This window comes from Ornithodoros turicata, chromosome 6, assembly GCF_037126465.1.
Source record: "Ornithodoros turicata isolate Travis chromosome 6, ASM3712646v1, whole genome shotgun sequence".
NCBI lineage: Eukaryota > Metazoa > Arthropoda > Arachnida > Ixodida > Argasidae > Ornithodoros > Ornithodoros turicata.
Window position 1 is genome coordinate 10,541,123 of NC_088206.1, and position 23,339 is coordinate 10,564,461.

Below are 23,339 nucleotides of genomic sequence, written 5' to 3' on the forward strand. Positions count from 1 at the left end.
GCGCCCATATCGTAATACGAATTTTGTTAGCTCCTGTGTACAGAAAACTTTCCTAGCGGTGCTTGTGACAGTAAATAGTGAGTTCTAGTATATCGTATGCTGTCGCCTTTGTGTACGTAAGGGATAGCGTGGTGGTTCTACGCAATACGAAAAGCTCTGTTTATATATTGCGCGTGCGCAGCACCGCCGCCAACGCTATCCCTTACGTCCGCAAAGGCGATAGCGTACGACATACTAAAACTCGCTAATACGAAGCTTCCTACCGTAAGAGTCCGTTACGCAGGGCCGTCTCAAGGCAAGCGCGGGGCCCGGTGATATGAACCGATGCGGGGCCTAATATAAATATGATGGAAGCGAAAAAAAGAAAAGAAAGCAGAGCATCATTAGAGAGTTTTAGTACATCGTACGCTATCGCATTTGCGTACGTAAGGCATAGCGTTGGTTGTTCTGCGCACTGCGCGAAGCTCTCTTTCTGTTATGGGCGTGCGCAAAACCATGAGCGCTATCCCTTACGTACGCAAAGGCGATAGCGTACGACATACTAAAACTCGCTAATACGAAGCTTCCTACCGTGAGAGTCCGTTACGCAGGGCCGTCTCAAGGCAAGCGCGGGGTCCGGTGATATGAACCGATGCGGGGCCTAATATAAACATGATGGAAGCGAAAAAAGAAAAGCATAGAAAACAGAGCATCATTAGAGAGTTTTAGTACATCGTACGCTATCGCCTTTGCGTACGTAGTGCATAGCGTTGGTTGTTCTGCGCGCTGCGCGAAGCTCTCTTTCTGTTATGGGCGTGCGCAAAACCATCAACGCTATCCCTTACGTACGCAAAGGCGATAGCGTACGATGCACTAAAACTCACTATTTTGGGCGCTATCTGATCCGCTTTATTAGGGTGCGTCAATACTAGTTAGTATTCAGGCACCCTACGCTTTATAGTGCCTGATCTTTGCCCGAGGCGGAGTGCGGTCGCACCAGCCGCACATGCCTAAAGCCGGCCCTGCCGTTAGGCAGAGCTTCGTGTTCGTACTGCCCTGAGACAGACACCAATGGTCACAATGGCTTTTTATGGACCCTACACTTTCCATATCTGTTCATCTATCGCTCTCGCTATTACTTCGTCTTGAGCTCGAACAATGTGAGCCTCTCAAAGTGTATTCCCCACAAGGCGGTATTTCCCACAAGGGCTCACTGCTATGTGGCGAAAGCGGCGTAACCGTAACGATCACACACCGTTGCCTACCGATACTAATTTCAAAAATGGCGGCGACAATGTAAACCTGCCCAGCAGTCCCATAACACCCTTTACAATACTCAACGGGCGCAGTACATAAACCGGGCACCAGATACCCACGACAGTTCACTAATACAACCAATCTGATATTGAGTTATACCACCTCCCTCTGTGGATCCACACCAGTTGCCTTTGAAAGGGAACAGAGAGACCATTAAACGTCGGGCTTTCCAACAAACCTGCCGCCTTGCCTAGTCCTTGACAGCTGACGCCCCCATGTATCGTATCGACCAAAGCTCAGACTGGACGTTTCCATTTGAACATCGCTATAGCAATACGATCGAAGCTCGTCTACTAAACTGTGAGCGATGTACGTAATTGGATACGGCTGAGGCCCCCGATGGAGGGGGACAGACAATCAAATGATAGAAAGGATGCTCAGATTTGAAGAACAAAGCCTAAAACAGACGCAAGAATGCAAAACAGCAATCCTTATCGCAACATAGTTCTTGTCGCTTTCTTCAGGGAATACGAATTTCAACGGTGCTGACGAAGAACAGGCAGTGAAGTCTTCTTCTTTATTTAGCTTTCTAGCTTCCACGCAGGAGACTATACATTTCTTCGGGCCTTACACACCTGACAGGTCAGCATTTTGGACTGCATCCTAGTACTTCCCCCTGCTGTTTCCAACTATGTACCACTAAACTGGTACAGCCAGCAGTGTCACCGTGTTCGACAAATGGCGCGATGTCACATGAGCCACCGTCAGCAAGTACGCTGTCAAAGCTCAATAACAAAGTACGTCTCCCAAAATGGCCCTTCCACTTCGAAGCACGAAAAAGGAAAACCTGAAATCAAATAAACTTCCTAGGGAGGCAAAGCTTTTTCTTGCCCATCTGCGTCTCTGACGTGCCTTGACTCGGCCGGCGGCGTACAGGCTGTCAACGAAATTCAATCGCTTCTTTCTATTTGCCTCTTTCGAGAAAAAAAAAAAAAAAAAAAACAGAGTTGAAGAGTTGAAGTCCAGGAAAGAAACGCAAATACAGCAAGCTATTCCACAAAGTGTTCATGTTATCTCCGGGCACAAGCTCGAATCGACAACGAAGTTACACCGTGACGAAGCTTTTTCTTCAATCCACTATAGGTATGATACAACAACAACAACAATAAATGAAGAAGTGATGATGACATGGGATGTTTCCCCGTGGTAGCCACAGGACCCTACCCCACTTCACAGTGGTTAACTAGGTATGGTACGGTAATGGCAGAAGTTGCACACATCTGTCTTCTACTCAGAAGCTTGCGAAAAGAAAGGAACGGGATGGGAGGGAGAAAGTGGCAGTAAAGCGCGCCTCGGTGAGCGGGGCGAGAAAAACATACCCTTGGGAGGTGATCTCGGTGTAGATCGATGACCGTATTTTGGGTAGTTCGGGGTCGCAACGTGAAGAGATAAACGCTGCCGGACCTATTGTACACGATTGTTTTATAATAGGGTAGGCGGGAACATTTGCATCGTTCAGAATGGTGGAAAATTGGGCGGAGCATCGTGAATCTAGGATAGCACATCCAAGTATCCATATTTCAGACCCACCACATACGTGAGGCCGACAACGGCAAGCCCTATCACCACCACCACCACCAGATCCGCCTTTTGCATTTTGTTGGTCACATTTTTGGTAAAAGCTTGGCCTCGGTGTGTTTGTGGGTCAATACGATTTCGGACATTATACAGAATAGTAAAGGGAAGCTCACTTGAAGTATCCTTATTTTCCTGACACTCTTTTCTTTCTCCTTGCGCTCTTCTTCATATTCCAACATTAGCGTGACGTCATTACGCCAAAATGTAACGATTCAGAGAGTGTCCCGGTACCTTTTCCTTCCCTTTTCTTTTTCTCTCTTTCCCTGATACAGTTTCCCTCCGCCGGTCCGCCAGACAGATAATGTGACACAGAAAGACGCACACGCGCGCGCGCAAGGATACAGTGACGAAATTGTTCACAAACAAACAAATTACCGGCACGCTGTAGAAAGCTCGAAGTTCGTCAACAAGATCAGAGCATACCACACACCAGGGCAAGCTTAAATGCAGGCTTGCATTGCCTCAAGCATTATTTTTGGCGTGGCAAAAGCGCCACGTGTTCGGATAACGATTAAGGCCGGTTAAATGACAACATTTCCGCATTAAAACGCAGCCAAGCCGCATTTTCAGTGTCATAGAACTGAACGATACTCATGCTGTGTGTCCGTTAGGGAACGACAAATCTCTGTGTAAAATATTTTAAACGAATTGCTTGTAGTTTCTTCTTCTAATTCTTTCTAGTTGCGCCGACATCCCGTCTATACGGTCGACCAACCCTACGCGAGGGCGCGCTGACGTCACTGGTTTTAACTCTCTTGGTTTGGCATGAACTTTTTGGCTTGACTTCGTTGGTTTCGTTCCCTGTGCACTGGAAAACAGCTGTTGTTGCTAAAGCAGGAAACAAGAAGCATTCTCTTTGGCGAAGCACTGGCCATGCACTTCTGGACATTACTGGACATTTCTTTGGCGCGACATCTTGTGAAAAGAAAGCGCACGTACTTGCGGTGATTTTGCATTTTATGAGCTATACAGTCATAACTTGATGCTACCTGATGGCTAGCGACGTCATTGTGAGCATAAGGACTGCACGAAGCCTCGGAACTCAGTGAATCGTGGTAGTGTCAAGCTTCCTTCATGGATGACGCACAGTCCGACGATGTTTCGCCTTCGCCAGTGGCATAAACGGAAACTCGCCAGCAACGCGAATGACACAAGCAACGTTCATGACATCGGCGGCGCAAATAACAGCAGCGACATCATCCAATCGAACGCATCACAGGATCGGGGGACAGTACCGCACGATGTTACCCAGCACGCGGGTACGGAAGATTCCACAGCGCTATGGTCGCAGCTGAAAAGGGACGGGTGTAGCTGTAGTAGGGGCAAAAGACGAAGAGCGCTGAACTATATAACAAGACACAAGTTTTTTCAGTGTGTTCTTTCTGTCTTTGATTAGTTAGTTAGATTCTGTCCGTGACTGATCTTAGATTTACACGTAAGGTGAGTCCTGCCCACAACTGTGTGGCTACAGGCTGCACGTGCCGCAGGGTAGGGCTTGCGGATAATTTCAAACATGCGGTGCTCTCTAATGTGCGCCGGATATCTCTGACACACGGTGCTTGAAGCAATGTTTACCCCCCCCCCATATTGCATATTACCCCCCCCCCCCCCCCGTCCTCGGTCGTGATGCGCGAACTATGTCCCATTAAACTTTTTTTTTACCATTTCTGTTCCATAGTGCGGCGGTCGTCGTCGTCCTTTGCCCCTGTTACAAGGCGGTTCCCAGCTTATTTACGCAGAACCAGATTCTCCATGTACAGCTTGGGACAAAAGTTCACGGAACACGGCACTTTCGTGTTTCTTCATCGGAGCGGCCCTCTGCTAGCTACCAAGATCGAACAAGAAACAGGTGACCGTCTATTCTATCCATCTTTCAGTATGTGTGTCCGCTCCTGTTTTCTGCTAGGGCGGTGTAGCTCCAATGCAGAAATGCGACACCCCGGTGTTCCGTAAACTTTTGTCCCAAGCTGTACCCTTTTTTTTTTTTTCACATTACGTAACTAATCAGTCCTGTCCTATATGTCGAAATTCAAGAGAGTTGCTGCGACGTCCAAAATCTGACTCGAGCCTATACTGGTGAATGACGCTGTCTCACATAGCAAAAGAGCGGCCGTTAAAGATAGGATTCAGATAACTTCGAATGTATGGGACACCCATAAAGTGCGTTACTGTTGACAACCTTTGTGCACTCATGTGATGGATCAACTGTCGATCTGACGGGCTTCGCCATTCGCGGTGACAAAGAGACCAGAGCGAGCAGTCTCGTGTTCTCAGAGAGGACGTGTCAAATAGACTTCCTTTGTAAACGCAGGACATGGGCGTGCAATATGGACACCACGACATTACCAGCCATGCAAGAAGGCGTGCGTCGTTGATGGATTTGCACATCGCGGCCACGCTTCTAATACGACACCGATGGGGCGAACGACTGGATGTGCGATAAAGCGATGGAAACCACGTGGTGGTGGGAAGGGATTCCGTTATTGGGTGCATTCATTTACACCGTGTCATTTGATGCAAAAGACTGTTGCCTGAAATAGCAGGTATCTGAGGGAGCGTATATTAAAGTTTGGGTAGGGTTTCTTTTTATTGTTCCCTCTCGGCACCGCGATGCAACATTGTTTATGGGCGGTGTTAAGACGGGAGATGGCAAGACTTCAGTAAGGAATGAATGGAACATAAGGAGGTCCGTATTGCCTCCGGGAGTCTTAATCGCTTTGCACGTGCAAGTTAAGGAAACTTCTTCACTAAATGCATCAACGGGCTATCGAGACGAGCGACCCCATCGACAAAAGCGTACTCGTTGAGGCTATCATACTGATTACGAGCCCTCCCACTAGGGTGACTGAATACTAGCTCCCTCTGTGTAGGGCGAAGACAACCGTGTCTTCTGCTACGGTATCCGCCATTTTGCCTCAAAAGTTGTACGTTTAGCTACACACTACACTTAAGAACGCAGTATATAAATAGCACAGGATAGTGCCACAGGATAACGTGGCTCATCTCCTCCGATACTCCGTCGGTACATAAATAGCAGAGCGGAACACAGCATCCAAGGCACGGTGACCAATACAGTCAAAGTGGAAGCTTGGCGGCGTTCGCTTCTGCAAAAAGTGACCCTGTCCTATACATAGATGGAGCTAGTATTCATGCACCGTACCTCCCACGTTGTGGCAGCACTGAGCGGACTGCAGCCTGCCTGCGAGGCTGCAATGTTGCGGACCAACAGGGTAATATTCCTTTGTCTCTTCCTTGATAGCTCCTAAACTTGACGTCGTCTCGTTCTGCTGCTGGCGGTTCTAGCTCGCCCGTCTCCTCCCTTTTCGTCTTGTATTGCGAGAGTTCCACAATAATTATATGGCTTAACGAATAGTGCGCGTCGTACGCCACGTGTAACAATATAGAGTTTTAGTGCATCGTACGGTGTCGCCTTTGCGTACGTAAGGAATAGTGTTGGTACTCCTGCGCAATGCGCGAAGTTCTCTTTATGTTTTGCGCGTGCGCAGAAGCACCAACGCTATCCTTTAGGTACGTAAAGGTGATGTACGGTATACCAAAACTCACTATTGCCCCGCCCCTCTATAGTTTGTTAGACACGTAAGCGATTGAGCCCTCACGCCCCAATTAGAGTCACTAAATAGGGGTACTGAGTATCGTATTCCTTTTCCGCGCCAGGGCCGCCGTTCGGTGTCCGCGATTGGGCCGATCGTGTCACGTGGTTTCTCCTTCCAAGAACTCGCCTCCATGTTGAGTCACCTCCATCCAAGACCGGTTTCCTCGGTTGCGAGTTGGCTCGATCACGCTACCCAAGCAGCACAATGTACTGGAAGTCGAGTGCATTAGGGGTGGACGGTATGTGTCTTATCAATGTTCTCTAGTTTCATGAATCTGTTCAAGGCCTTTCATCTACCCGTCCACCCCTATTGCACTCGACTTTCAGTGCATTTTGCTGCTTGGGTAGAGTCACTAAATAAACTACGCTTCAGAGTATCGACACTGAGTTCCAAGAGCGAGCATGCGCCATCTTGTTTGCGCTATCCACGCGCACTGCGCACTTTAGCGCACGATGCCATCTATCGTGCGCGGGTGAAATGTTCCTTTCGTTTACAAGCAGCAGTTGACGGCCTTGAGCTCACCTTGACATCCTCGGGACGCTCTGGTCGACAATACACGGATTACCGCGCAACAATCATACACGCTTCTCTCTCCCACAGGGAGCACTACGTTAGCCGTCTTTTATCCTCAATTCGGGATGATACCGGTGTGGTGCGGAAACAAGATGGCGTCCCATTGCTAGGCGACGCAGCGGCGCATGACTCAAGATGGCGGGCTCGCTCGCCGGCGTGGCTCAGTGTTGCTACTCTGCTCCGTATTTAGTGACTCTAGCCCCAATATACCCGGTCTACCACGCCGCGGGTCAGTAGCGTAGCCATCAAAGTAATTCGGGAGTGGTTCTAACGAGAATGTTACACGGGAGAAAGGATCTACCTGCCTTTCGCTCTATTACCCTTAAAACGTCGCGCGAAAGGGTTTCACGCACTGGGCGCAATATTTGTCGCCTTTTATCTTGCGCCAGATTGACATCGAGAGACATGCGAGAAACACCATCGAAGACGTGGTCGTATGGAGTCGCTCAGGAAACGATGGGCACCGCTCGGATGGGTTTTCAATAGAAACTCACATCTCGCTCTTGCAACAGCGTTGGCCCTCTGGCGAGAGTGGCTCTTGTATACAGCACACGCGCGTGATGATGATGATGATGATGATGATGATGGTGGTGGTGGTGATAGGGCTTGCCGTTGTCGGCCTCACGTATGTGGGCAACGTCACGACTCACGCCCTGGGGGAATGTGCGTCCTGGGCCGACTTCTAAGGGAACTGTGCCGACATATGTCTGAAAGCGTCTGAGGAAAACCCAGGAAAAACCCCAGACAGCACAGCCGGCACCGGGATTCGAACCCGGGTACCTCCCAGTCTCGACGTGACATGGCCAGCTAACCACTGAGCCATGGCCACGACGCATGGCCACGACGAGACATGGCCAGCACGCTAACCACTGAGCCACGGGAGCTGGTACACGCGCGTGAAAACTCGTTGCGACGGCGAGTTGTGCCAACGAATGAAAAGAACTGCACAACAGAGCCATTAGGTGCAAGAACCTGACGCGAGATTCGCAGAAGCGCTGTCTCCCTGGCGACACAACGTGATAGCTTTTCTCGCAGTTATAACAGCATACACTCAGGAAATGACTGTGTCGCGTCGCGATAATTGCAGACAGACCTCATTTGGAAGAGTGGAATTGCGTATAGCAGGACAGTGCAGTGATAACTTGTGATGGCGACAGTTTTGCTGACGTGAGGACCGCTACGCGTAGGCCCATGGGGTATGAGGGACGGGAGATTAAAGTGGTACAATAGGAGACTTTAGAAAATCCCAGAGTGCTGAGCGCCGCTTTGAACTGTGGAAACTTGTGTTATCGGAAAGAAGCAGGAGGTCTTCGAACTGCTTCGATTTCCTCTGGGGCTACTGGATGGATTCGTCATGTGAACGTACCTCTTTTTTTTTTACTAAGTAATTTCAATTTACCCTTATTCTAGCTTGTTCGAGTATGCTATAGCAACCTCGAATTTCACTCGAAAAAAAAAGAAAAAAAAAGCGAGATACATTTCCTTTACTACACTGGCACGTGAGAGTGAGGCAACCCATTTTTATCAATCGTATTGAAACTTGCAACTCACCAAGAGTATAACCGAATTCCTGTGTTTATTACTTGCCGCACACTGATCATCCTGAAATGCCAAACAGAATACCAACCACACGAGCCCCAGCAGCGACATTACTACCTACTTTGCTGCCCAACGATCATTCAAGAGCTTTTGCACATCAATCACGGATTTTCTTTTTTCCTCTTCGACTTGAGTTTGCTCTTAACTGTCAATGACTACGTGGCGCAAACTCAGAACGCATGCCTTATGCAAATCCCGCTCTATCTTTAAGGCGACTGCCGAAGCATCCGCAAGGAACAAATGAAGCATCTCATTCTAATGGAGACAGAGAAGAAGAAAAAAAAGATAAAGAAAAAGCGGGAAAGAAAGAGCGGATCAATCGAAGGTTGCAGAGTGCACTTAAAAGTTTCTACATACAATAGCTTTGCTTACAAGTTGGCACGTTTACTTTTCTCTCCGTATTATTTTTTAAATCCAATCCCCCAATCCACTTTTCTCCTTTTTTTTTTTCTTTTTATGGTTACGGTTATTGTGCTTTTCAGAATATGACACTATCGCAGTGAGAAACTTCGCACCATTTCATCACGCTCTTCGAATCAACGTTTCACAGCAAACGCAATAATGAAAATAGAAGGGTAGAAAATAGGTAGAAAGTTCAGCGAACCTGAGAGAAAATGTTAAGTAAATAGGCTCCGTGCGCTAACCAAACGAAGGCGCGGCGAAAATTTGACACGCGCGCCACTTCTGCAGAAAATCGGTATGACTGAACTGAGCGCTGGCTGCTGTCATGTGCTGCGCAGTGGCGAACGCAGCAGCTATAGCATCAAACTCAGATGCGACTTGCGACCTCCTAAAGAAGCAAGGTTTTTCTTTTTCTTTATGTACAACAAGCTGGCTTTATGTAGAGCAGACATGTAGAGCAAGGAAGGCTTTATGAGTCCGGACACTTTTCTGAAGTGGGAGATGTCTTCGAACACCCGGTAGAGGAGAGTGCGGTAATAACAAGATGCCTTTTCTCAACTCGTCTTCCCGTTTCAGCTTCATGCATATCTAAGACGTAGGTTTTGTGGTTTTCGGCATCTTCAGAAACATGTCAAAAAACACACTCCGAATTATTATTATTATTATTTTTTCAAATTCGGCATATTCCGAAAGAGCAGACCGTTATGCGGACGTGAGTATGCTCATATACCCTTGCATTCATTACAAGAAAAGATAGGTTTTCCTTGTTTGCCTGTTTTGTACTGATTATAAACAGCATTGTTCACTTCGGATTACACTTTTGCTAGTTGGTTGTTTCCCTCACTCGCAAAATAACCATTACGCTCGCATTCGGACATCCCATCCGTCCTGACGGAACATAGCTGCAAAAGAATAAACACACCCTGAATTGGCGTGAAAGTAAATGCCGAAAACCACAATACCATGAAGGGACACCACGAGTGTAAAGCGGGAGCGGTGCTGCACGGGCGATATTCCTCAATATGCACGAATTTGACACAGTGGCCGGTATCAATCCCAATCTCGAAAGGAACTAACAGAAGCCTTATTGTTTACAGCACCAGTTATTTTCTGCTACGATCAAACTGGTGTGCAAACATTATGCACAGCAGATGGCGTATGTACAGAAGTTTTACTTCGATGCTTTTGATAGAACGTAATAAAATAAATTATATGCAGACTGCAGAAATGAAGACGTTCACATTTACTGTAGAACAGGACGCACGTATCACATGAGTAGAATTTGCAGGATAGATCATACTTCCAAATGACGTCTATCCACCGTTGGCTGCGGCTGCGCTTGTACGGCAAGGCAGGAAAACGATAAAACCTCATACTTGCCTTGGTTCTCGGAGCTGCAAAGACGCAGCAATACGAGCCATGCGGATTATGGGTACCCGAAACGTACTGGTCATTGCAAAAGTCGAAAAACATCAACAGCTGCTGCATACGGCAGAAAGGAGAGTGCGGATTCGCCTTCAGTGCCGTTTCGCACCTCCTCGTTGCTTGGGTGTCTTTGGGCGCTGTCTTCGCCTCCTCGAAACACTAGCGCACGGGGCCTATATAGCCACGGGACGACAGTTCCCGATATTTGGAAAGTGACTGTTCTTCTGAACGAGAAGACCCTGGGCGAGATAGTATTTCGTATGTCCCAGAAGAAGAACAGTCTGTGTCCCAAATAGCGGCGGCTCTCATCGTCCCGATGTTCTTCCCCTTCAGATCAATAACGTAAAGGGTTTCGGTGCATCGGTACACGCACCAGCGGCAGAACGCAAATTATGTACTGCTGTATGAACCTAGAAAGTACAGGTGGTTGCGTGAATATTCACATTTGCGAATAATTGTGTATTCAGTTGGAATTCCGAATCTAACATGAAGTTCTACAATCGAACTTGTTGCTGTCAAGGTAGCAACGAAACCGGCACAAAACGATATTTATATATATATATATGTATATATATATATATATATGTCGTGTTAGTGCCGCGAAGCAACTGTGGATATGATCGGCACACAGACGTGGACAGCGGGAAGGAGTGGGGGAGAGGGGGTTAGTATATGCATCCTGGGCGGACTTCAGGGGGAGCTGCGCCGATATTCGTCTGAAAAGACTGCCGTAAAACCCAGGGAAAACCCCAGACAGCACAGCCCGTGCGGGGGTTCGAACCCGCGCCACCTCCCACTCTCGGCATGGAAAGCAGTCATCAAATAAGTCGGCCTCACAGAGGTGACGTTACCTTAAAGGGCCATTCTTAAACCAATCAGAGGGCTTTTCATACGCCACATTGCACGCCACCGTAACGAGTTAACACAAGTATATGTTATTATATGTGGCTAAAAACACACACACACACATTTCAAACTGCAACTGGATTCTTAGTCATGGCGTTACACAGTCGGTCCCCAACTTGCGCTTCCTGTTCCCAGTGCAATGGACACCCGTGATTAGCACCTATGGCAAAATGATGAATGAACCAGAACGGAAAGCGGAAACATGTTCACTGTCGAGCTTGGTTGAGCACGGCCGATCCCTTGACTGATCGGAACGACGACCGATTCATTCACTCTTCGCCCTTATAGCGTAAAAAGGCAGATTTCAGGGGGATGTACGGTACACGTGGGAAAAAAAGCACGTGAAAATCCAGAGTTGGCCCTTTCAGTACTGTTTCTTTGTACGACTTTTGTATTGTATTGAAATGAAAAGAAATTAAGAAAGAGAGAAAGAATACATCGACGTCTTCATCATTCATCATTTCATTCATCGACTTCATTCATCGGTTCTTCGTCCTTTTTTTTTTGTCTCTATTTTTTTTTCTCATTTCACTAAAGTCGTCACGATATTCTTACGCTTATTATTCTATGATTCCGAGATAACAGCCAGTACTCAACGCTAGCTGCAGAAACAAACATAAGTCGGGTCTAATTTTGGCATGAAGATTCCATCTAATAAAAACATTACGACTGCGTGAAAATAACTTCACGCTGTAGCTATCCCATGATAAGGTTATCCCATTTGTTTCCTAAATAATATGTCACGTGTTCTACCATCTATCGCATGTGCGTGAAACTATAATTCGACCGCGGCGCATATGGGGAGCAAATAAACTCCGTTTCAGTTTATTCGGTTACACTGCGTAAAATCAAAAACGAGAGCACTAGTGAACAACACGGCGTGGTCATTACATACGTACATAGATGGGCATCTTAAATAACAGCCTCTGATTACATGATGTTGAAGCGAAGGTACACTCCTAAAACTGAAGCGGTGCTGGCACAGTTTTGTTTTCCGACTGCCACAGAGGCTTACATACTGTGTGGAAAGTTTCAGCTCACAAAATGGCGTGCCTTTCGAGACACCGAATAAAAACTACTCCTCTGAAGACATCCAGTTTCGTGTTTCTCCCTCGCATACTCCTTGATCCGCTATGTACGTCATCCGTCACGTGAGCATGACGTCCCAAATGAACACAGTGGGAAATGAACACAGGACAACCCCGTTGCTAAAACTGCAGAGAGTCTTTTTTTTTTTTTTTTTTTTATGAGTGTACTGAACCGTAGGCTGCGTCGTGATACCTGTGTTTACATTGAGCTACTGTGCATTTTACTCTCCATAACGTGTGATTGCTACACGAAATCATAATGGGCGAATGCTAGCACGCAACAACCCACTATCGCGCAAACAGGCATGCGCAAGTCACGTGGGGCCTGCTCTTATGAACGTCACGCGAGAGCTCGCTGCGGCCCTTTAGTCAGGACCAACTGCGGCATAGAAAAAAAAAATCGATTATAAAATCGCACGATACGATTTCTTCTGAAATATTTTGCACGGTGGTTGTGAGGAATAGTAGAAATCATAAGACTGTGTTTCCCAGACCCATGTTTTCGACCGGACTGTCACTTTAAACATGTTCCAGCGGTTTGACGCTTTCTTTCAGCTTGCGATACAAGATACAGAAAGTAACACGTCATTAACGTGACCTTCGTGTACGTCCAAGCAAAGCAAAAGTATTCATTAAACTAATTAAGATTAACGTACACCAAACAGAACCGAAAGGGTTGTTTGTAACATTTCCCCCGAGACTGGGGAGTTATGAACTAAGGACAAACTCGAGACTCGGGGAAATGTAGACTACACCAGTTTGCTGAATTTTGTTCCTTAAATCCCCCGCTGTTTTTTTTTTTTTTTCTTTTTTGACCATATCACATCACATGGATTTTGTTTCGCTATTCAACACTTACAGATTCCTGCCGTGAGTGTGGACCTGAGCCGAACGCTTCGACGTCGTCTCAACCTCTGAACCACCTTCGACCTGCATGGAAGAAAGACTTCCTCAGAATCCGTCCTCCCGAGCACATTTCAAATCCACGTTTTCACAGGAAACAACAACACATAACAACAACGACTGCCTGTAGTCATTGACAACGCGAAAGAAGACAGAGTAGTGGCCACAGAATTGAAAGAGTGGATGAAATGGATGGAAATCGATGATGATGGATGATGATCTGGGGGTCATCCTGGACTCTTCGTTGATGTGGTGTCAGCATATTGATCAAGTAATGAAAAAAGTGACCCTCTCGTGTCATGCCCTTTTTTTAAGCAAGGAAATGTTTTCCTGTTGATGTTTATGAAGCAAAAATACTAGGGAGAAGTTGAATTTGTCACACGATAAATTGGGCTACTCCCATGATGTTACGGCAATTATACTTTGCTCTTGTACACTCACATCATATTGTACCATAACGTGCTTACCCATCGTGTCTTGAACAGCTATTTCGGTTGCAGAAAGAAAACGTTTTCTGACAGTCAGATATGTTCAGCTGAGCTATTCAGTAGCTATTCAGTAGTATTTTACTAACTCATTCAGTGATAACTAGAAATTTTCCGTTTCGGAAGTTGATATTTTTGGAATGTCCTAAAAAAGGTGTTAGTTTTAAAAATCATATTCTGTTCCGTCCAAATAATGTTTACGCTACACGTTTAATCGCCTCTTTTCGGAACGCGGAATTTGGAACGCGTTTCGAGAAAGGCTTAAAAACAGTACTTTTTCTTGTGTCAAATATTTAAGAAAGCATGTAATCGTTTCGTCTGTTCATTTGCAATCAAAATGTTCTACATGTAAAGGGTCTGCAAATCCTCTACTGTAATTCTTTTTGTTCTTTTTTCACCTTAATAACAGGTGTCCACGAGTAGCGAAAGCTATGGACCCTTTGCGAAGGTGATTTTGTAATTCTGGTTTTAAATAAAAAAATTTCATAATAATAATAACAGTGTGACGATTTGAAAGCTCAAACATCACCAAGCACAAATATATATATATATATATATAATGCACACTGTTCTAACCAGAGTTGATTTTGTATTTCCACATCTTCTTTGTCTTGCTTTCTTTTTCTCTTTTCTTGTTTCTCTTATTTTTTAAATGTATGTGCGCATGTGTAAATCTGTAATATAGTGTTCCCACAAGGAAATATGGTCATGAATTGATGTTTTATTATATGGAGGACAGCTTCGCGGGCTTGCCCTGCTGTACTTTGTAACAATGTAAATTGTTTTATATGTTAACAAAGTGACCTTGACCTTGAAATAGGAACGAAATCAGTTATTTTAGGAATTATTGCCTTCTTCGAAGTCCGATGCTGTCCTGACCGAAATGCATGCGTTTCGAACCCGATTCTTTCAAGTGTCCTGCCAGCTGACTCCACATAGAGCGAAGGACGAGATCCCGAAAACCCGCACTGCAGGAGCTAACTGGATATTGATATAAATTGCTCTGATATTCAAATTGGGCGTTTGTTTTGTAATTATTATTAGTAGTCACTAGCAGGTAGTAATGTATTTCGGCAAGAACTCTCTGGCTTATTTGGTATTCTCGAAATTTACTGTTTTGTTTTGTAATAAACCCGTTTTTGTAATGTAATGCCCTGTAATGTCCTGTTGCATGAACCCTGGACTTTTTGGGTATATCGAAACGAAACAAATAAAGCGACGGTATATTTCGTGATACCGCCCTCCTCCCTTCTCATGTAACACCCCTTCGAGGCATTTGGGGTGTTTCCATAAACATAGATGATATCACTGCCATATATCAATTAGGTCCAGATTCTGAACACTTCCGAACGCTAACGTTCTAGAAAAGTCTGCCCATAAAATCTGCATAAAACCACTCAAAGTCAAATTCCGGTTTCAAGCGGGGCATCAGCTTTCAAAATGCCGTTTTAGTCCTTCCCCAATTTAGCTAGAACTCAACGGACGTGAATGGCACGCCGTTTAGCCCTGCCATTTAACGCCACTTCTCTGACACAAAATGCGGCCGTCCAACGTGATCAGCATTCAGATAGATTTTTTTTCTGTCGCGACGCCGAACAGAATAACTGTATGCCCTTAATTAGGAGCATCTTCAAAATGTGGCAAAATGGCCCGTAATTTAATGCTAATAAGGCGCTCAAATAGGCGACACCGTCACCTTCAGTGAAACCTTATGCGATCATACAAAGAAGAAGAACATCTTCTCAACTCCAGCGAGAAAGAATTCCTCTCTCTCGCTCTCTCTCGTATCATTTTCTTCCAGAGAGATATAACGTGTCCTTAGCTAACTGTGTTAGGTCGCTGACAGTCGGTTGAAATCACGTGACAAGGACCAAAATACAAGAAGAAGAAGGATAATATTCCGAGGAAAGATAGCTCCCATGCATTGACTGAAAATTTAGCTAAGTTCCCAATAACCGTCGACACATGATATACCGCCATTTCATATTTCCCATTCCCTCTTCCACTCTTCGAGATTCTAAAAAAGGAAAGAAAGAAAAAAAAACGAACAAAAAAAATGCAAACCGATTATACCACGTTGTGTCGACGGGGCAAAATGAAATGTTTACAAATACTACTCGAGCTTTACGGTCGAAAGTGTTACCCATTTCTCTCGCCTTCCGCAACGTTGGGTTTTCGTCGAATGAAAAACTGAGCTATACGGGAGGGGAGAGGGGGATAAACGGCGAGAGAACGACAATAAAACGTCCTCAGCATTCTAAGAGAGTTGAAAGCACGTACGCGAATGGATCATTTTGTCGCGCGTATAGAACGAACAAAAAGAAAGAAACAAGACAAAAAAAAAAGCAAAACGAGAATAAAGGAACAACCGCTCGAAGACGGCACACATGGGAGTGGGAGTTTGCTATAACGCGGTGGGTATCTACTGCGCCGACATCGTTGCACGAAAACGTCAAGCTTGCTTCAAAATCGTTTCTCGTACGCGCCTAAGCCCACGGCGTCATGCGTACGACCTCTCTATCCTATTTCGCTATATCGTAAAGTACGTGCGTTCTTTTTTTTTTACATTGTCCGTACGGGGCTTATATATTTCCGTATGAACGGAGGAAATGGATCCACTGACACATTGCTCTTTTCTTTCCTTTTTTTTTTTTTTTTGTAAGCTAGGTTAATGGTGGGCGGCGACTGTGAAGCTGCTGCAGAGTGAGTGCAGATCTCTTTCCCTGATGCTGCGCATAGACTACATAATTTATAGGGGCAGTTTGCATGCGATGCGATCTCGAACGCGCCATTCCGCTAGAGTACGATACCGCCACAATGTACGATCACATCTGAATAATTTTGGTGGACTATTATTAATAGTAATTAATATTGTTTCCAACGCGCGGAGACTGTTCTTCTGCCAAGAATGCTATGGGATCATCGTAAATGAATATAGATGAACCAGTGAGTGATTCTTGGTGTCTAACGTCTCCCCCATTTCCTTACCCCCCTGTTGATGAACAAGGAGACGTAGACACAAGAATAATTCGCGTGAACACACAGAGCGAGGGGGGCGTGGTTTCAGATCACGCCTCCTCTTCATCAGGCTGTTTGCTCTAACGCGTCCAGAAATTATATTTACCGCGAGCGATAAAACAAAAGCAAGGGGTACTTTTCTACTACTTGAGTAAGAAACAGGTACTGCTTCACTAGTAGCGCCTGTTTCTTAGTCAAGTAGCTGAAAAGTAGTGTACGTTTCTCTTTTATCGCTCGCTTTAAATAAAATTTCTGGACATGTTAGGGCAAACACCCTGTATATCTGTTGAACCGGACGAGGTATAACGTTTCTATTGACCATCCTCAGTTGACATGCTCTTACAATGCTGTCTTTGCCATAGAAAACTTTTTCTATTCGGCACATTCTCCATAGCATACGTGGACCTTTGTCTTCCACTAGAACTACGTCTGCCACCTGCACGCTGGGCTTTCGCTGACCTTTCTTCATGAAAACGCCTCTTAACTCTCTCAAATACTCTTCTTTCCATTTTCCCCACCGTCGTCTTGCGGCTTGCTGCCTGAGAGATCAGGCTGCTATCAGATCTTCACTAAAGACGTAACTGTTTGCTTGGGTGGAAGGCATGGTGTGTCGCCCACCAATGAGGCCCGCTGGTGTGAGAGGAAGAGGGCTCGCCGCGTCTGTGTACACGTACGCGAGTAGTCGATCGTTTAGAATACCTTCAATTTCCACGAGTATAGTCTCAAGCTCTTCTTTAGCCTTCACGGCTTTTCCAACGGCTTTTCGTAGAGCAGCTTGAATACTTCTTACCAGCCTTTCATGGGGCCCTCCCCACCAAGGTGCTCTTTCGACGATATATTTCCATCGTATTCGATTGGCTGTTGTGAATTTCCGAACCGTGGGGTCGCGTATCATCAACAACAACAACAACAACATAGATGAATGGATGATGATGATGATGTGGGATGTTTCCCTGTGTTGAGTGCAGGACCCTACCCCATTCCAAAGAGGTTCATATGAGAGGATGACGAGGGAAGGAAATCCCTACAGTATCATCAAGTTAATGTCCTTGTTGGCCCCTTTTTGAAGGACCTGGCGTTATCACCGTAGATAGTGGTACAGAATACTCGGCATGCCACGAATCCTCTAAAACGCCTGCAGAAAACGGTTTGCCGACGTACTATCCGTCATTTCCAGATGTACAGTCCTTGTGGTGGCATAAGTAAATGCTACAATGCAGTATACCTCTTGCTCGATTCTCCTATTTCGTGCGCTCTTGCATAAAGGGTGCCTGCGAAGTCCACTCTTATTGTTCTGAATGGAGGCTGCTGAGTAGTCCGGGTCCTGAGGAAGTGGCGCGCTCTCCGGTTTTATGGACCTTGAGTTGTATCTTTGTCACGTTACGCATCTTCGAAGTATTTCCTTTGTCTGCTGTCTCTCTTGAATTACCCAAAATCTTAAACGTAATCGTATGAACGTAACGACCCCGCGTTCTCTCTCTCTCTCTCTTTTCTGGCTCTATTGTTATACCCACGAACGCGCTGTGGAGTAGCCAGTCCTGACTGGGTCGGAACTAACATCCGCATATTTTTCTTTCATTTCCAATTCCAATATAAATGCGCCAAATAAAAACAAAAAAAAAAGAAAGAAAAACATTAACCCAAGTGCGACAGACACGAGATCGCCCTAAAGCAAGCTTCTCCACACATATACACATACTGTGGCGGAGCACCCTTTAGAGGCTGATCTGCCGTAGGCGCCCAATTATAGAATGGAAACAACTCAGGGAAAAGAGGTGCTGACGCCAGGAATCGAACCTGGGTCTACTGGGTACTCTACTGGGCACTATTGGGTACTCGAACCTGGGTCGACCCAGGTTCGATTCCTGGCGTCAGCACCTCTTTTCCCTGAGTTGTTTCCATTCGTTAATTTCTGGGCGTTTGAGGCTTACTTGTCTGTGTCGTCCCTAATTGTTGGTCTGCCTCGGCCAAATCTCGTTGTTTACGCCCAATTATAGGTAAATGTAAATAGTGGAGGTGGTGGTAGTGTCGTGTTGAAAGTAGTCTCATGCGTGCTACGCGTATATGTCACCAGTAAGATGTGCAGGCACTCACTGATACAAACATTGCAGCAATGTGTATGGATCTTATATTAAAACATTCATCAATTCACGAATGGGACTCTTTCCGCAATAATCTGTGTCATGCGCCGTCAATAAAGCACGGCCTAGCATTTTTTTAATGAACAAATTCAATTGCGTTAATCATAGCCATCGCATATTAAACCTCATTAATCTTCGTAATTTTTTTTTTTTTTTTTTTTTACAAACCGCATTACGCTTTGGAATTCTCGATTCTGAAGCTGAAAGCGTTCCGATACAGAAAGCTAACTTTAAACAACATCGACGCGTAACGATTAAACAACGAGTGACCGGAACAAAAGGACGACGAAACAAACAAACACGCAAGGTCAACAAAATGGACTAGCTATCAATCAAGCAATTGACCGCGAAAGATATGACGGTCAGGCGGGAAATCGGAGGACAGAGACTACCCCCGGGCACTTTCCGCCGGGCGATGAAAGAATAGAATAAAGAAGACATACGGCCGTCATGGTCGCTGCTATTTTAAAAGCAGGGAAGCTGTTATAAAGGATGGGAAAATGAAGAATAAACAACTATACGATGGAGGACGACATAGGCGGCTGAATAGACTGCCGCATCAGTTGTTTTTCTTCCATCGTGAAATCAAGTGAGTTTAGCAGAAGCACGAAAGAAGAAAAAAAGGAAGAAAACGCTGACCTAAGGCGAAAAGCGAATGGACATGAAGAAAAAGAAGGAGAGGGTCGTCGTTCACGAACCACCGATATGTTGAACACGATGTCAGTCCCCGCGGATCGAGAAAATCGAACTCTTTTTCGAAATATGAGTATACCAAGTGCCCTTCGCGTAAAATGTATTGTAGAAAAGAAACGGTGCGAATCAGCGATTTTGGTCCATTTTGTGCTGCTCTGTCGTCTGTTGCGTCCCTTGTTGATGTGTTGAGTCCGATCCGAACCTCGAAAGTGACGTCCAGCCTAGACAGAGCTTTTGGTGCGACGCAACTTTGTAACCTTGAGTGCTACTTGAGACGCGCCGTGTGATTAAAATTATATACACTGCGTTTCACCTGACGTGTCACAAAGTGAAAAGTGGCACAAAAAAATATTAATAATAATCAACACGTTCGAAAATGATGCGGTCAACGGCATTTATCTTTCGCCAACTTTCGCCAGGTATACAGTATACAAGTGATTTGACCAAATTTTAGTTATACGAATTTTGATGTCTCCACCTGAACTCTGAAACGTGGAAAGCTAAGGTAGTGTTTTCTTGTCAGAATCAGGGAACACATTACAGATTCATTGAAATTCACAACTGAGTATGCTCCCTAGTCCAACACTAGGACCTGAAAAAAATGCGGGGGGAAACACCGCAATTGTTGCGGTGAATTACATCATCCCATTATCATTCATGTAGTTGTTGTTGTGGCGGTGGTGGTGTGATTGTTCCGAGTGTGGGAGCTCACTGCCTTCTCGCTCCCCAAGCACCCACGGATTATTTCTACGCCTATGCGGTCGCAGATATAACGACGCGCACAAAATATCATAGTGGTTACAGCTGCAGTTTAAACAACTACATCCTAGTAGTTGCAAAGCAGTTTTAACTGGTGCGTCTGTGATGTAGTTACACTATATAGTAGTTCAACTACAATTTGACGCTGTAGTTATATAGTTAGATTACTAAAAAAGTAGTTACAGCACGTCTCTATATATTGGCAATTATCCTGGAAATCACTTTCAAATTACGCTCCAGCATAGATGTTTACGTTAAAAGAATGTGTTTCGTCGTCCTTGTTAGGCCAAGTAAACAGAGCGATCGCAAGAAAAACGCTATGGATGCCTAAAAATTTGCATTGTATGACACGCTCTTTTTGATACGCACGCCTTTGCCCGTTCTTGATTCCATCTTGCTATATTTCATGATTAAAATATAACACCGGCAGTCTGGTTCCGACAAGCTGCAACAACCGGCCAATCAGTTCTGCTAGCCAGCGGTTCTGCTGTTCTGCGTCTTCCCGACATGCTCTCTCCGTCCAGATGGCGTCGATAAAAGTGGCCGCAAAATCCATTATCTTGGTAGATCGCTAGGGATATTCATTTCAATCCTATCGAATCCAGTTTCCCGAAAATGACGGCATCCAGTGAATACAGGTGAGACATAGCTTGGATAGCCTGGGATAGATGGCGAACTGTATTTCAGCTCGTGACTGGCCAGAGAGCTCAAACAGTGGGTGGAGCGTCAGGTATGGCAGGTTCCCATTAATGTCCAGACTCCCTTATTTATACACGGGCTCTGGTTCAATGTGGAGCCGTGTATTAAAAGGGAGTCTGGCCATTAATTAGGACTTGAATATACGTACCTGAAGCTCCACCGCTTTTTCGAGCTGTCTGATCAATGACGTCTTGAAATACGGGACATTTTCAACCAGCATGTCCTCACTATCTGTCCCCGAATCCTACATGGGCAGCGCCATTTTGGGTGGAAAGTGGATTGAATAGGGTAGAAATATATATGCTGCTTGAGATTTGCGGCACTAGTGAATTTCGGTGCCAATTTGATGATCGCCACCTAGACAACGCAAGACACTTCGGGATTTGCCATCTACGATCCGTCGTTTTTCCGCTGCCGGCAGAACATACTGCTGGTACACACCCGGTCGTCGGTACGATTTTTTTCAATTATACATAAAGACTAGTTGAATCAAAAAGGCAAGCACAGTGCCGTTTTTTTGTGTGATGATGAAATGGCTCGCCGTTGTCGGCCCCACATATGTGGGCAACGTCACGACAGACGCCCTGGGGAGTGTGCGTCCTGGGCCGACTTCTAAGGGAACTCTGCCGACATATGTCTGAAAAGCGTCTGAGGAAAACCCAGGTAAAACCCGTCTTTTTCCTATTATATTGTCGTGCTCACTTGACCGACAAGGACGACAAAACGTACTATCTTCTATTAGATATCGATAGCGGGCCATAAGTTGAAACTGGTGTTCGACAAACTTACAAGAGGATGCACATCTACAGCGTGAAATCAGAGTAGTTTGTGAAAATCACGAAATTACCGCTTCACCGTGTTTGCTTTCGGGTGGAGGTCAGTTGTCATGGCGGCCCCCGCGGTAAAACGGAAACCAATGAAAGTCGCGCAACTGTGATTGGCAGGCCTTTTTAGGCCCCTCCCAATGGCAAGACTCCCTATCAATACAGGGCTCTGGTCCAATGATTATTGAAGGCTTCCCCTGTGACACGGGATACAACATCAGCCAGAGGAAACGTTTGTTCGAGTCGTCGAGAAAGGAGTAGCCTCTTTTCACTCGCTGATTCAGGAGCTACAGAATGTGAGAAGCCTTCTCCGATAATATGACCGATTCTGAAAGTCGTTTAGCATTGGCATTGAGTCGAATGCCATTGTGCCAACCCGTAAGTGACAGTCTTCCATGCGGGGATCGCTCCTGCCGCATCGAGGAACAGTGTCGGTAACCCAAAACATCGTGGCCCGAAATCAACAGCATCCTTGCAGAGTGAATCCCAAATGTAGCTACCGAGATCTGCAGCAATTGGAGATAACGTGTTTGGAGAGAAGCAGGGTGCTCTTCCATGCAAATGGTGAGTGGTCCTCCTCGTCTTACAAAAGAGGCGACCTAAGCTTATCGTGAACCGCGGGGCTCCCATTTCGGCTGTCGCCTGGATACCTAAGAACAGCCTTCTCCTGACGCACAGGTCACGTGACCTCTTGTCGTTCTTCCCTTCCGAGCGCTGCGCTCATTTGGCTGCACCTTGAAGCACCCGCTTGGAAAGCTCCTGCGAGTTTCTTAGTTAACGACTGCGGGTGGGCTTCGAAATCTGAGGGGGGGGTCAAGCTTTCTCCGGATATCTACCCAACTGGCACACAATATGAAAGTTTCGAGACACATACTTATCTAAGCATCACGTGCTTAAATCTAATGAACACACAAATCCCGTTTAGAAACCTGCCTCATAAAACGGACTTCCAACACCCTGTCTGACCTCAGGGCGCGAAAGTGGGCGAGTGCCCTGGTTGAGCTGGGGAGGGGGGAGGGGTTCTCCCCTTACAGCTTCGTGCGTTCCGGCGCAATTCATTGTAAGCCTCATTCATGTGTTACATCTCCGTTAAATAGAAGTTAATTTGAAGAAATCAAATGCCAATCTAGATACCACGATAAATAGACCCATACATATCACATAGGTAATACATGCAACATTTACAGGCACAAATTAAATAAGATGCAGAAAACAGATGCAGGGAAAGTAACAAGAATGTCTACTTATTAAGAGTATTATTATGATGCAGTATGTTAGCTATATTACTTTTTATTTTTTGCAACGCACCCCACTTCTATAGGCCCATGCAGAGCAT

General features: G+C 45.7%; 1 protein-coding gene across 1 annotated transcript in view; it reads right to left on the bottom strand.

The window, feature by feature from the left end:
• Nucleotides 1-23,339, bottom strand: part of LOC135397626 (trissin receptor-like) — a 191,056-nt gene that overhangs the window by 66,027 nt on the left and 101,690 nt on the right. The window contains exon 3 of the mRNA XM_064629239.1: nucleotides 13,341-13,411. The gene's annotated coding sequence lies outside the window, so the exon portion shown is untranslated. The remainder of the gene's footprint in view (nucleotides 1-13,340; nucleotides 13,412-23,339) is intronic.